At 49.2% G+C, this 13134-nt stretch overlaps 1 protein-coding gene across 5 annotated transcripts in view; it reads left to right on the forward strand.

Annotated features, from left to right (window-relative positions):
- The window catches only part of PBX3 (PBX homeobox 3), a 115708-nt gene that overhangs the window by 79449 nt on the left and 23125 nt on the right, over nucleotides 1-13134 (forward strand). The gene's annotated exons all lie outside the window — the stretch shown is intronic.

Raw genomic sequence — 13134 nt, forward strand, 5'->3', positions numbered from 1 at the left:
TCCTAGCTTCTTCCACCGTGCGTTGCTGCAGGCAGGTAGGTTTCCACCCAAACACCCAGCCACCTAAGGAGTGTGGCAGCAACAGCAATAACAATGAGCCTTTTGCTTGTTGTGTGCGCTCAAGTGTGTGGCTATTACACAGCACCAAAGCCTTACAGGGAAGAAAAACGCAGCTTGGAGCCAATGAGCAGAAGGCTGCTGATGCATCCCTCACCACCCAGCGCTGCTCCCAGGCCCGTCCTGGCTCGCTCCTGTGGCCGAGAGGACTCTGCAGCCCAGCTGTGCAGTGGGCACCATCAGCCTCCAGTGCTCATTAGGTTTCCCCAGGATTTGCATTGCACTGCAATAATGGGGTGCTCCCAAAGCTGCTTCCACTGAGGAGCCATGCAGGCTTTGAGAGCAAAGAGGAGAAGCTGGACCTCAGGGATAGCCCTTGGGGGGCTGGGGCTGGCAGGGCCATTTCAGCTGAGGGGCTGAGCCCCTCATGCATCGCTGTGCTTGGGTGCCCTGGCTGTCCCTGGCTTCCCCCAGCTCCTCCTTCTGAAACGCAGCCCTCTCTCCATCAGCTCCCTTTGATTAATGTTTCCACTTCCCACGACACATTTTGTGGAGCTGGGAGGCTTTGTGGCCGCTCGGGTCTTACGACACAACTTGGAGGGGTTTCCTATGGAGACTTTCACATGACGCTTGCCAACCGAGTGGAACCACCAACCGGGTGCTTCTCCTGCTCTTTATTACAACCCAGATAGTGTTGATGTTGTGTCCATTAGCGGAGAAGTGTGCACGGTGCTCAGCATTTCCCAACTGTCTGGTTTTTGATTCCTGGTCGCAAAAGTGACTCTGAGACCCAAATCCAGGCTGGGTGTTGCAGGGACCCGCAAACGAGGGAGCCCGTGTTGTCTTTCCTTCAGCCTTCCTCGAGCGCTGCCAGGTCAAACGTTACAGAACCAAAACCCGCTTTGTCCTGAAGGAGCAGTTTTCTCTGGGGCTGGGGGATGGCGCTGAGCCAAGCCTGAGCACTTCTTGAATAAATAAATGCTCGTTGGGGAAGTCCTGTGCTGAGGAATTGCGTGCAGAAATGAGAGGCCTTCAGGTGAATCTGGTGCTTGGGCAGGTGAATGTTTTTAGATGGTTAAAACTGCCAGGAGTAATCTGGCGATTTGGTGGAGGAGCTGTTCGTGAAGAGAAGAATTTCTCTTTAAAAAATTCAGTGTAACCAGCATTATTTTTTTCCTCTGGGATTCTAGACAATGAATGCACAGGCCTGTTCATTAATATCAGTTGTCTTCTGCAGGGAGTATCCAGATTTGTCGTGCCAGGTTTTAAATTTTTAATGTATTGCCAGTTCTTACGCGGAGCAGGCCTTTTCTTTGTTCTTTTTTTTACTAATACTGTTTTGTATTCAGCCTAGCTCTCGTCTAATACATCTCTTAGTATCCCTTATAAAAGCTCTCCCCTTATCAGTGCCTGTTAGGTTTGACAAAGTCTGTCTTTGTGAGTTTCTGCAAATGTACGCATCCAATTTTCTTTTCAGAAGTGCTGGGTGGTGTTTTGTGCAGTAATTGCTACATGCAAATCCACCGCTGGTTTGGTGATGCTGGGTGCCATGGCTCTGCGGGGCAGGACCCCGGTGCCAAGGAGCTGGTTGCTGCGTTCTGTGCCTGCATGCCACTGCAGCACCGGAGGGACCAGCTGCTGCCGTCATCACTGCGGGGATGCAGCTGGATGGGGACCAGGGACCACGGTGAGGACCAGGGCTCCCACCTCCTCTGCTCTGCCTTCGGTTTGCCGGCAAAGGGACTCATGCCACGAGAATGTCTGCAAGAGTTTTCCTGGCTTTTATGCCTATGAGAAGCTTCTGGTTTGGTCTCTTCTCCCTCTGAAAATGCTGCCACTATGTTTGTCAATGGCAGGGAAATGCTTGCTGTGGAAGCAGGGAGGAGGCTTAGGGCTGGGGCAGCACAGTGTCGCCTGGACCGTGGCTCTGCTGCCCAGTTAGTGGCATGGTAATTGCTGCACGTGTTGTGAAGAGCCCTCAGGCACGTTCTGGGGTTTGATGTGTTGAGTCAAACCAGACCAAACGATTTGCATGACAAACTGTAACTCTTAAAAATCATGCTCGTAAACATAAATAATTAATCACATTATAGTTTTTATCATCCTTTTCCTTCCTAGCAGTATTAATAAGTAGCTCATCTTCTAGCAGCACCTGTTAAACCCAAAGCTGTCAGTCTTTATTTTCCCCAGAGAGCTGGAGAGAAATTTGTTATGCAATAATTTCTCTTTTACTTTGCGATGTGACTTCAGTGTGTTTCTGTTGATCCGTGTGTGTACAATGTGTGAGATTTGTCTCCTTTATTTGCGTGCTTTGTGCATGCGCTCTACCAGCCCGGGATGCCGTTGGAGGTACTGGTTGCACTGCTCCCGAGTGCTGGCCATGGAACTGAGGAGGCACTAACTTGGCAGCAGTCGTGGTGCTCCCGCACCCTGACCCACCAGTGCAGGAGGAGCCCCTCTGGGACAGGCAAAGTGCATGGATCTGCTGGAAAATTTGGCTCACGTTGCAAGTTGTGATTTCCTGCCGTGTCTGGAGTAGGTAAAAGAACAGGTGGAGGTGTTGCGCGGCACATGTAGAGACAGGCCATACTGATCATTGCGTCTGTTGGTGACACTGCTGGACGATGGTGAGCAGAGCTGGACGAGGGGTCGCTGGCTCAGCTGTGGGCTGGAGCTGCCCCCGTGCTCAGGGCTGAAGGGATGGGGAGAGGCCATGCAACAGCCCCCAGTGGCTCCTTTGGGGAAGAGCACCAGCATTTTGAGAATAACCTTAATTTCCACTTGATTTCCCTCTTACAACAGATGTGCTACGGTGCCTTCTCCCAGCGAGACCCATTTCGGGGGCCATGCAGCCGGAGGGGTTCGATCAGGACAAACTGCTCCCCATCCCTCCTGTGTCCCTGCTGCAGTCCTCTGTTGTCTGTGCCCAGGGACCCATCCTGATGGGCAGCCTCACCCTGTGCCCTCTTGAGCAGCACGAGGGCTCTTGTTGCCTGGTGACCCCGGCTCGTGTTTAAGGGCCATGATGACACTGCGGGTGCTTTGCACATCCCGCAGTGACATGGGGTGGTGCGAGGGGCTGGGCAACTCTCTGTTTTGGCAGCCCGTGTGGTGCATGGCTGTGGGGCCGGGGGCTGCTCCCCGGGGCTGTCCAGCACCAGTTCCAGTGCTGGGCCCCCCAGGAGATGCTGCTCACACATGCCTGTGCATGCATCTCCCTCACATCAGGAGTGCAGCTTACGCTTCTCACGTCCCTGCGCTGCTCAGGGCCCGCTTGCCCTTTTGGGGTCAGGTCTCTCTGCTCAGTCAGCTCCTGCTGGCTGTCCCCCATGTCTCTACCCGTGCCTTTTGGCTGCAGATGCCCTGCTCTGTTCGGTGCCCGTGGTGCCTGGGGTGCGGGGACAGTGCTGCGTGGGGCCGTGGTTCTGTCTGCACTGGCTGTTCCTCTCCTCTTCCTCAGTTTACAGCCCTGAAATTCCAATTTAATACTCATGCAAAGAGGACTGCAATAAATCTTGTAGTCAGCATTAAATATTGTTTGTTTTAGCTGCCTTGCACTTCGTGTTTCCCCTTTTAAGGGGAGAGCCATTACGAAAGGTTAGATTCACAGTTAGTGGCGCTTTAGCTCTCCCTTTTGAATCAGTGAGGTTGCCGTTTTATTGCTCTCTGACTTGCACTTCAGTGATGAGAGTAAACTAGCATCAGATTAAAGGTCAGCAAATCCCATCAAAGAGAGGAATATTAGGGGCACAGATAGTTGGAGAGGCAGCACACCACTGGGTATTGACAGGGTGATTCCAGGGTATCACTCAGCAGAATTATAGCTGCCCAGAGAGTCAGTACTGCTTTAATGAGCCTGTGTGAAGAGGAAGAGGGTGGATTTATGTAGTTCCTCATAATTTTCTGTAGAGACTGTTATTGCAGACATTCTGTAGAGTGTTCTGGTCTTTCATTTAATTCAAAGGTCCTGGAGCTTTTCCATCCAAAGATTCCTTTCTGTTAGCTCAAATCAAAGCTGACATCTCTGCCTTCACCACCTGAAGCACACGTTCTGGGAAGGGCTTTTCCCTGGCAGGTTCGAAGTCCTCTGTGCGGGTAACCTAATCTGCGGGTCCTGTGCTGGGGGCTCGCTGGCTGTGTATTTCACCTCCGGACAGGCAGCTAAAATGATCATTTCTGTTTCATTCTGAAATGAGTGTTCGAAAAAGATGATCATTTACAGTGTGTTCTTCCGTGATTTCTGGGCTGGGAATCCCACATAGTTTCTGTCCCTATCAGGTAAGTATTACTTTTAGTGCATGGTTTGCATGAATATATATGTGCTTTCTTTGTTTTGTTGAAATGCAATTAAATAAAATACAGACAGCACAGAGATGTGCCTCACACAGCCCCATCAAACTACAGGTACATAATGTCATGTAAACCTTTGCAAGGAGGAGAACACCATGAGAGACAACAAAGTCGGCAGCATTTATTTCTACTCCTTCCTCTCCCTTTGTTGCCAGTATGTCAAGCAGGAGATCTAATGTTTATGCTGGGCAGTAACAAAAGAGTTCCAAACATTGTCCAAAACCAGTGCATTTTCTCTGGAAACAGAGCAGCTGGAGCACTTCTCTGTGTACCTAGTTACATTATAAGGCTCACTTGGTATTTATACAGCTTTTGTTTACAGCTTGCTAAAAACAACAATTTATGAGCAACTTTACCGATCAGTTTAGAATCTGTTCAGTTTTATTACCCTGTGTAGATATCCATTTATGTGATTTATTGTTAGGAAATTCTACGTGTATAAAACTTTGATCATATTTTTACATAAGTGTGCGTTTTTGCAATGTTAAGGCAGAGACCTCGTTCACCTGATTTACCACTGGGGAGCGGGCCGTGCAGCCCGCGTGTCCTGCTTGCCAGAGACCTGCCACAGCTCTCCTGCTTTTGGGGGCAGTGGGTATATGGCACAGCCCCCTGACAGCGGCACTGCTTTGCAAGGTCTTGGGGTTTTACTCATGATCTGGAGCAACTTGAGCTAGTGAACAATGTCCCTGCCTGTGGCAGGGGGGTTGGAACTAGATGATCTGCAGAAGGTCCCTTCCAACCCAAACCATTCGATGACTCAATGGTATTTGCGCTGGGCAGCACCCAGCGCCGCTGGCAGCAGCATCGGGAGCAGTACCTGGGGGCTCTCCTGCTTCCCTAACCCACCATGCGCCACGCAGCCAGCTCCATAAAGCCAGGCTATGTTCCTTATAATAACGCAAATAAGCCTTTATGTCATGTTGTTGCATGCATGTGTCCTGCCAGTGGCGATGGCCCTTGTGGCATGGTAATGCTGCATGCGGGATGCAGCCAAGCACTGCGGGCGTAGGGGACACCGTGCCCCCATCCCTCTGCTTGAGAACAAACACGGGCAGACCACATTGTGTATTTGGAACATTTTGTAAGACGGAGAAATAAGATGGCTGCAGCAGGGGAGGAGGAAAGAAGTGCAAAGGGAAGTCAGGGAAATTATCTGGTCTGTGAAGGATTCTTAATGCCATGAGGGACTTTATGGGTGAAGTTTACAGAGATCCATAAAGTCCATGGCTAAGCAAATCTGGTGTTTTTAACTGGAAGTGGGGTGCAGTATTTTCTTCCTTCCTGGAGAAGGTCCGTGCTCATGGTCATTAAGCAGTGGCTGCACACTTGCTGAGAGGAGAGTCTCCATTAGCAGTGTCACATCTGACCGCTCTCCTTAAGTTCAATGTATTTCATGCATATGTAAATATAGTTGCATCCTTCCTAGAATATGAAGACTGTGAAGTCCTTGACCAAGCACAATGCAGAAACAGCATTAGGGTAAGTGTTCATTTGTAGAATCAGCATTATTAAAATAAGCAGGCATTTTGGGAACGGTGTTGTACCATTGCGACTGTGGTGCAAGGGGGAGGGTTCCTCACATACTGCCTTGAGCTGGAGTTTCTGAGCCATGTGCAGGGAAGTTGTTACTCAAACCACTGCAAAAGAGCCAAAGCGTCTTTGCTCAGGATTGCAAATGAAACGGGACCACTCTAGCAAATGTAATTAACTCCCTGAACTGGGTCCTTCCTTAGCTCTCCTCCCCACTTACGCCCCAGCTTTGGAAGCCAGCCTCTGGAGTACAGAGGGGCAGTGATGAGAAGCTATCGAGTACTTTGCTTCCTCAAGCTGAGCACAAATAAGACTGACATTTTAGCACTAAGTGCAAGTCAAAAGTAAGCAAGAAAAATAGAACGATCCAAAAGAAGAAAATGGAATCGGAAACGTAGAGATCTGTAAAAAGTAAGAAGAGAGACAATGCAGTAAAACTGCACAAACTTAGACATAATTTACAATGGGAAATAAATGTAGCCAACATAAAATCTGTAGCAAGAACTCAATTTATAAAAATACCAGTTATTTCATATTTTCTATAAAAAGTTATTTCATATTTTCTATGAAAAGTAGAGCACTGTGCTATAAATCTGATAAAAGTTGTAATCACAGGAAAGATTTGTTTCTGTTGTGAACATTTTTTTTATTTCAAGGTTGTAAACTTTCATACTGATGATATTTAGGTTGGACACACAGTAGCTTGAAGGAATGTATATTACTGCATTTTCACGTGAAGGGTGTTCAAATGTTATGGAGCTCACTTTTAGCTGCTGGATGTAGTGCTCGGTATCTATCCATCTTGTTTAAGATTATAACACCACAACATTTGAACACCAGCCGTGGTAAACGCACCTTCTTCTGCATGTGGTATTTGCTCCTGGAAGCTCCCCCTGAGCTTCCAGGAGAAATCTGGGAGAAAGGCACAGAAATTGGGGCTGACTGGGGCTCAGGGACCCCAGCGTGAGGAGAGGCCATGGGGGAGCATCCATGCACCCGCAGCATGGCCCTGAGGAGACTGGCGGCGGGGGGCGGTGGGGACCAGCACCAGCCGGTGAATGTCCTTGGCTGAACTCCTCTGCGTGTGCCTGTGGCCTCATGCATTGGTGTGGGGGGCTTCACGGCAGGCTCTGAGGGGAAAGGGGTGCTTCTGAGGGGGAGTGGGGAATCTGTCAGCCACATTCTTCCCACCGGAGTTGCTCCCTGCAGCTCTTTTTCTGCTGCACTGAGCACAGGGGTGTCAGAAGGTGATGGTGCCATGGGAGCTGCTGTGGGCTTGGCCTTTCCCTTGGCTGGAGGAGCGGTTTGGCCACCGGTGCAGTGATGGAGGGACGTGGTGGGCGTGGGGAGAAGCCGGGGGCTGTGCCGTGGGCCCGTTGCTGGCTGGTGTGGAGCTGGTGGCACAGGAGGGTTGAGCTCCTCTGCAGTTCACATCTACATTTACGCCTGTGGGGTCCCACGTGGGAAGGGGGATGTCCCAAGCTGTGGCAGAGCGGGGTGGCACAGCTCCGGTGCCAGGCAGGGATCCACATGCCAGATTAGCCCGGTCTGGTCAGACAGGGTGTGTGACAGAGCAGTGGTCACCGTGCACGGGACTCAAGGAGCATGCTCCTGCTGCGGCCCCAGCCTCTCCTGACCCCCCATCTAGCTCGTGTTAGCTAAAATAAAGACACATCTCATTCCAGGCTGCTTTTTTTCCTTCAACAACATCTATATAATGTTTTAGAATAAGACTTTTCTTCACTTAAGTAGCTTTGGTTTTAATAGAAAATTTTTTTTTGCAAACTAATAAATTTCCTTTTAACTTTTCCCAGTGCTTCTAAGAAAAGCCCAAGACCTCTATAAATCCAGCCTGCTGCTCTCTGACGTCTGAGTCCTGCATAGAGACAAAGACACTAATGATTTTTTATTAGCATCCACCCTGCTTTTTATTGAACCTTTAGCAAAGGTCATCAACTGATTTTTTTTTTGTGGGTGAGGAAGAAAGTTAGGTTAGAAACAGGCATGCTGCCAGCAGCCTTATAATGAAGGGGAATGTAATAAAGCCGAGGATTGACAGTTTATGTGTTGGTAGTGAAGGAAATGGAGGTGTGGAAGAGTATTACAGGGAATCTTTCCAGTCATATCTTCAATTCAAGCATCAGGGGAAATGCTTCAGAATCAGAGATTTATGAATTCGTAGTAAGCAGTTTCCCAGCATGTAAACAAATCTCGCCGGGCTGTTTTAGGAAGGTAGGTTTGGGCAGCGGAGTAATCATTTTTATTATTCTGATTTTCCAAATAGAAATGGACATATATGATAAAAATGTCAGGCGCGCTCTCCACGTCAGGCTCCTAACAGGATTACATGTCAGCTCTTAATGTCTCGCTCTGTTTTTCTTTGCCATGAATGGCTGCATTATTGCTCACAGGAACTTCACTGTAATATATGGTAAGAGACAAGTAGCTCTTTATGGCCAGTGATTATTCGGTTTGAATGAAACCTGTGATTTATGTCCATTTAACTGAAAAGCCTTGTAAATTCCCAGTGCTGCATTTTTCCTCAATAGAGAATGAGTCAAGCGAAAGTGACAACTAGGTTGGCGTGGAAATGTGCAGTGCATCGTTGTGTTATATTTAATATACCTGACATGAAAAACGTGCACACACCACAGTCACCTTAAGTAGGAGTGAGAGTGACATTAGCCCGTGCCGCTGTGGCCGTGCCGCTGTGCCGTGCCGCCGGCGCCTCTGCCACTGGGGCTTTTCTCACCCGTGAGACAAAGGGGTGGCCGAGCAGCGGCCGCGTGGCCGCCATTGCCTTTGGAAGCTGCCCTCGACGCGTGCCCGCCGGCTGTCAGCACCCACGGCCAGTGGGGCAGTCGGGGCGCCGAGGGGGACCCCAGGTGCCCTGGGGCAGTGCTGAGGGCAGCGCAGATCACAGGGGGCGATGGCGCCGAGGGGCGTCAAGTGCGTTTGCTCTGGGGCCAGCAGACCCGGGGCATGCCGCTCCTCCCTATGGTCTGTAAAACGGGTTCAGCACAGCAGCGGCGTTCCCCTGTGGTCCGGGGGTGGAAACCCCACGGGGGCTGGAACCCCACAGGGGGCTTCCCACTGGCAGCTGAGGTGTGGCAGGGGCTGGGGTCCCGGCCGTGGGGCCAGCACCCTCCGTGGGGGCAGAAACGGGAAGGAGGAGGCAGGGGTAGGCAGTGCCCCGTGCCGCCTCCTCCACTCTCCTGGGCCAGCCCTGCTCCTGTTTGCAATATTACTCTGCTGGCGAGGATACTACTGTACAGTTCAGACACTGCAGGTTTCTAATCTGCTTATTTATAATTCAAAAGCTTGCCCATATATTAATGAACCCTTAATGAGCTGTTGAAAATGCCTGAATTACAGTCAGATTATTAAACTCCAGCGGCCCCTGTAATCATACCATTTGAGTGGGCTTTAGGTACTTTTCATATCTGCAGCTTTGTATTGTGAAGGAGATGGGTTTATTCGAAGAAAGCTTTGTAATAATTTTGACCTGCAATTTATTTATTGGCCTCTGAATGCAGTAGTCTATGCAGATGCTCTCGTCTATTATGTGTGGGGGCAGGTGCACAGCATGTTGAAAGACAGCTAATTACGATTTGCTGAAAGATATGCTAAAACTGTGGTCTTATAACAAAGCCAAGTTCATTGTTAAACAATGTTTTAGTGTCTGTTTATGTGATTTGTCTAAATCATCGAGATACTGAAATGAACGTTGTAGTTATAAGCAGATTAAAATCAGTAGCACACATGCTTTTTATTAACTTATAATGCGCTATTGTCACTGAGGATGCTGGATTTAAAATACTGTGCAGACCCAAATGCCCATAAGCCATTAGTGAACAATAGTGGACTGTGGCCGCACTTCTCCAAGGCATCCCCGTCCCTCGGAGCACGTTATTGATGGGGGGACCTGCCACTGGTCAGGGTGCCGCCGGCAGCCGCTGCCGCACCGGGGCCGCTCACTTCCGCTGCCATTAGCGCGCCGGTAGCTCCGCTGGAAGTGATGTATTGTTGTGTTCTTTCCCGTCTGCTCTGCACCTTAATTCCACGATGCATTGAAAGGTCAGTGAGCTAAACAGTAATAAACTCATAGGTTGATATACTGAGGAATAAAAAAGGGAAACAATAGCCACTGAGTGTGAGCTTATATGTCAAAAAATACATATATTATCACTGTATTCAAACGAAGAGTAGTTTATAAAGGCAGGTGCTGGTGGGAGCGGACGTGTTGCCAGTGGATAGTGAGAGTGTTCCTCCCTGCTGAGGAGCCCGGGAGATGCTCTGACTCCTTCCCAGACAACGTTAAAAGCATTCAACCTGCAGCTGAGGCAGCTGCTGCAACTCGCCAAAGAGCTGCGTGTTTCACTGATTGCAGAGGAGTTCATCAGTTTTACTGTCCCCTGCCCCCAGGGACACCAGACCCTATTAGTTGTGGTGATCTGGTTCCTATAGTTCATAAGGAAAGATGTGAATTAACACACAGCTTAATTCTTGTTAGAATCAGTTAATCAACTTGTGGCTTTGCCATTCAAATGAGTGATGCGTCTCACTCAGGGGCAAAATAAATGTTATATCCACACACACACACTTTGTCATCCCTTTGTCTGCGGGTTGTCTGCAGGCTCGCGCGCTCGGGACTGGATGCTTTGGACGCGGGAGTGTTACTTAATACTAAGATGAACACAATATGCCAACCCCTCTGTCACCAGCTTTGGAGATATGCGTTAGGGTTGAGAGTGAGACACCTCAGTGGCTTCGTCATTGTCCTTATCTGCTGAATTTCTTCCTCTTGTGCTTCAGGGCCTCTCACCAGCTCCTTCGGGCTGTAGCGTAGACATCAGCTTTTGCATTTAAACCCTGGGGAATGCTTGCTGGCCTTTGTTAGATTTCTACAAGAAGGGTTGGGGGTTTTGAATATTAATTTAAGTCTGGATGTGTAGTGCCATTTTGGACAAAGCCCTTTAATCTTTGGCCTGTTGGTGAAAGTAAAAGATGCAGAAGTCACAGCAATTGTACCAAATTATTCTACTGCAGATTTTGGCTGGGCATCTTGCAGCATCAGGGGAGTGGAGTGGGACTGCTGCTGTGACACTGGGAGGGCGGATGAGCTTCAGAGCAGAAATGCAGCTGGGGAAAACCAGCTGGAATAGATCACAGGAGGCATGGTCTAAGAAACGGTCCAGAAGCAAAAGGAAGAAAAGACAGTAGAAATCATTCATAAGAAGGAACAAGAGCTGGAGTGGATTAAAACCAGAAGGTTATTAAACATACTGACACCAGAACAGAGGAGGAATAAGATAAACAGGAGGAATGGCTCAGCACAACAATATCGAAAAATCATCCCTGTGTTAGCAACACCGCATGGGCCAGGAGTTGTGCAAGAGCAAGGGCACTGAGTCCAAGGGGAACGAGGGGGTGAGGGATGGAATGGTCCTGATGCAGCTGTGCCAGCTCTGCCACAGCTGGGGTGGGCACAGGATCCCCTTGGTGGGAGACCACCACCCCTCCTGCCACAGGAACCCCTGAGTACGGCATCGCCCTCCCTGCCACGTGCTCAGGCAGCAGCATGACTGTGCCAGGAGCTGTGCCAGGGCTGTCCCCAACACGCATGCGCTGGCCCAGGGACATGCCAGGACAATGCGTGGTATTGTCAAACCGTGCTCATCTGTGGGCCTCGGAACAGGCAACAGAAATAATTTAAAGAGGTGATGAGACATTTTTATTATTCCCATGAAATTGTATGGAATTATAGTTTTAAATGAAGGTGACAGGTTTAAAATGTGTATTTTAGAGTAAAATTAGTGCTGGGCTTTCTTGAGTCTAGAAGATTGGCCAGTCAGGGGGTCACCTCCCTCTGTGCGTGGAGTTTAGGACGCCGAGGGTGAAATCTGTTTGTACTGGAGCGGCTGCTGTTCCTGGCCAGCGTGGAAAGCAGAGTTGCTGGTGCTCAGCTGTCTGCATGGCAGCTGTGGATGGTGCTGCTGCGTCTGGCGCAGCCATTCGGAGCCCGCACTGCTGTGAGGAGCCCGTGCAAGTATGCGGGGTGCCAACGGCAGACCTCAGGGACCCACTCAATCCAGAGCACAAATACTTACTCTTAAACAGATTTAAAGAGGTTAATTGGGCTGGGATGTACATGGTTGTGTTACTTCTCTAATGGAAATGTTGATTCAAGAAGCCACAGCTCTAGTGATTTTTGTACTACTGTAATTATTTTTAAACTTTCTTTTCGGCACTGTTGATAACAGCTTGGCACCATGCCTGCATGACCTGATTAAACTTACAAATTGTCAGCCTTGATCTATAGGACTCAGAAAAGATTGCTGACTGAGCATTGCTTCGGAAATTCTCAATTTAAAACAAAAATTAGATTTAAAATCTTGTTCTCAACAATACAGTGCAAGAGCAGTGGTGATATTAAACATACACTCAGCATCCCAGCATCATGACGATAATCAAATGTCTGCATGGCAAGAAGTTTAATTCCTTCTTGTCTATGTTCCGTGGCTGCCAGAGTCTCTGCACCACACTCCCATGGAGGCCATTCCTGAGGCGATGCTCCCAGTTCTGTCTCCACCATTTCCCTCCTCTGATGGGAAATTTCAGCTCTACCTGTGTGGAGCCAGAGACTGCAGGCATGCGTGGAAATGGCTGCATCCATGGGATCTGGCCAGTGGGAGCCACAGCACCTCCCTGCTTTTTGCCTGAAGGCTCCTGTAGTTGAGAAGCAAGTGGCAGCTTTTTCCCCAGGCATTTTAAACCAATGCGTGGACCTCATAGGAGGGATGGAATCCAGTGGTGCAAGTCTCCATAAGAGTAACAGGGTGCTTAGATCCATTTGGAAGGAAATGAGAAGCAAATCAATTCTTTCCAGATAAATAATGCACTAACTTTTACCACACAGTCTTGCATCAAAGTGGTATAATGTATAGAGTAATGCCAGTGTAGATGTAGCTACGTCTTGGAAAACAACTGGAAGGCGTACATCTCCATACTTATGCGACTACTCCTTTAATACTTACACTGAAGTGGTTAAAAGCTCTGCAGGGTCCTTTAAAAGCCTTGTGAAGATGTTCCTGCTGTGTCAGAACCAAGAGGGTCCTGCAGCGCTGCTGTCACCCCCTGGCACCCACCTGGGCTGTGTCTCACAGGACCTGCCCCAGAGGAGGGTGCCCATTT

Source organism: Falco rusticolus, chromosome 9 (assembly GCF_015220075.1).
Source record: "Falco rusticolus isolate bFalRus1 chromosome 9, bFalRus1.pri, whole genome shotgun sequence".
Taxonomy (NCBI): Eukaryota; Metazoa; Chordata; class Aves; order Falconiformes; family Falconidae; genus Falco; species Falco rusticolus.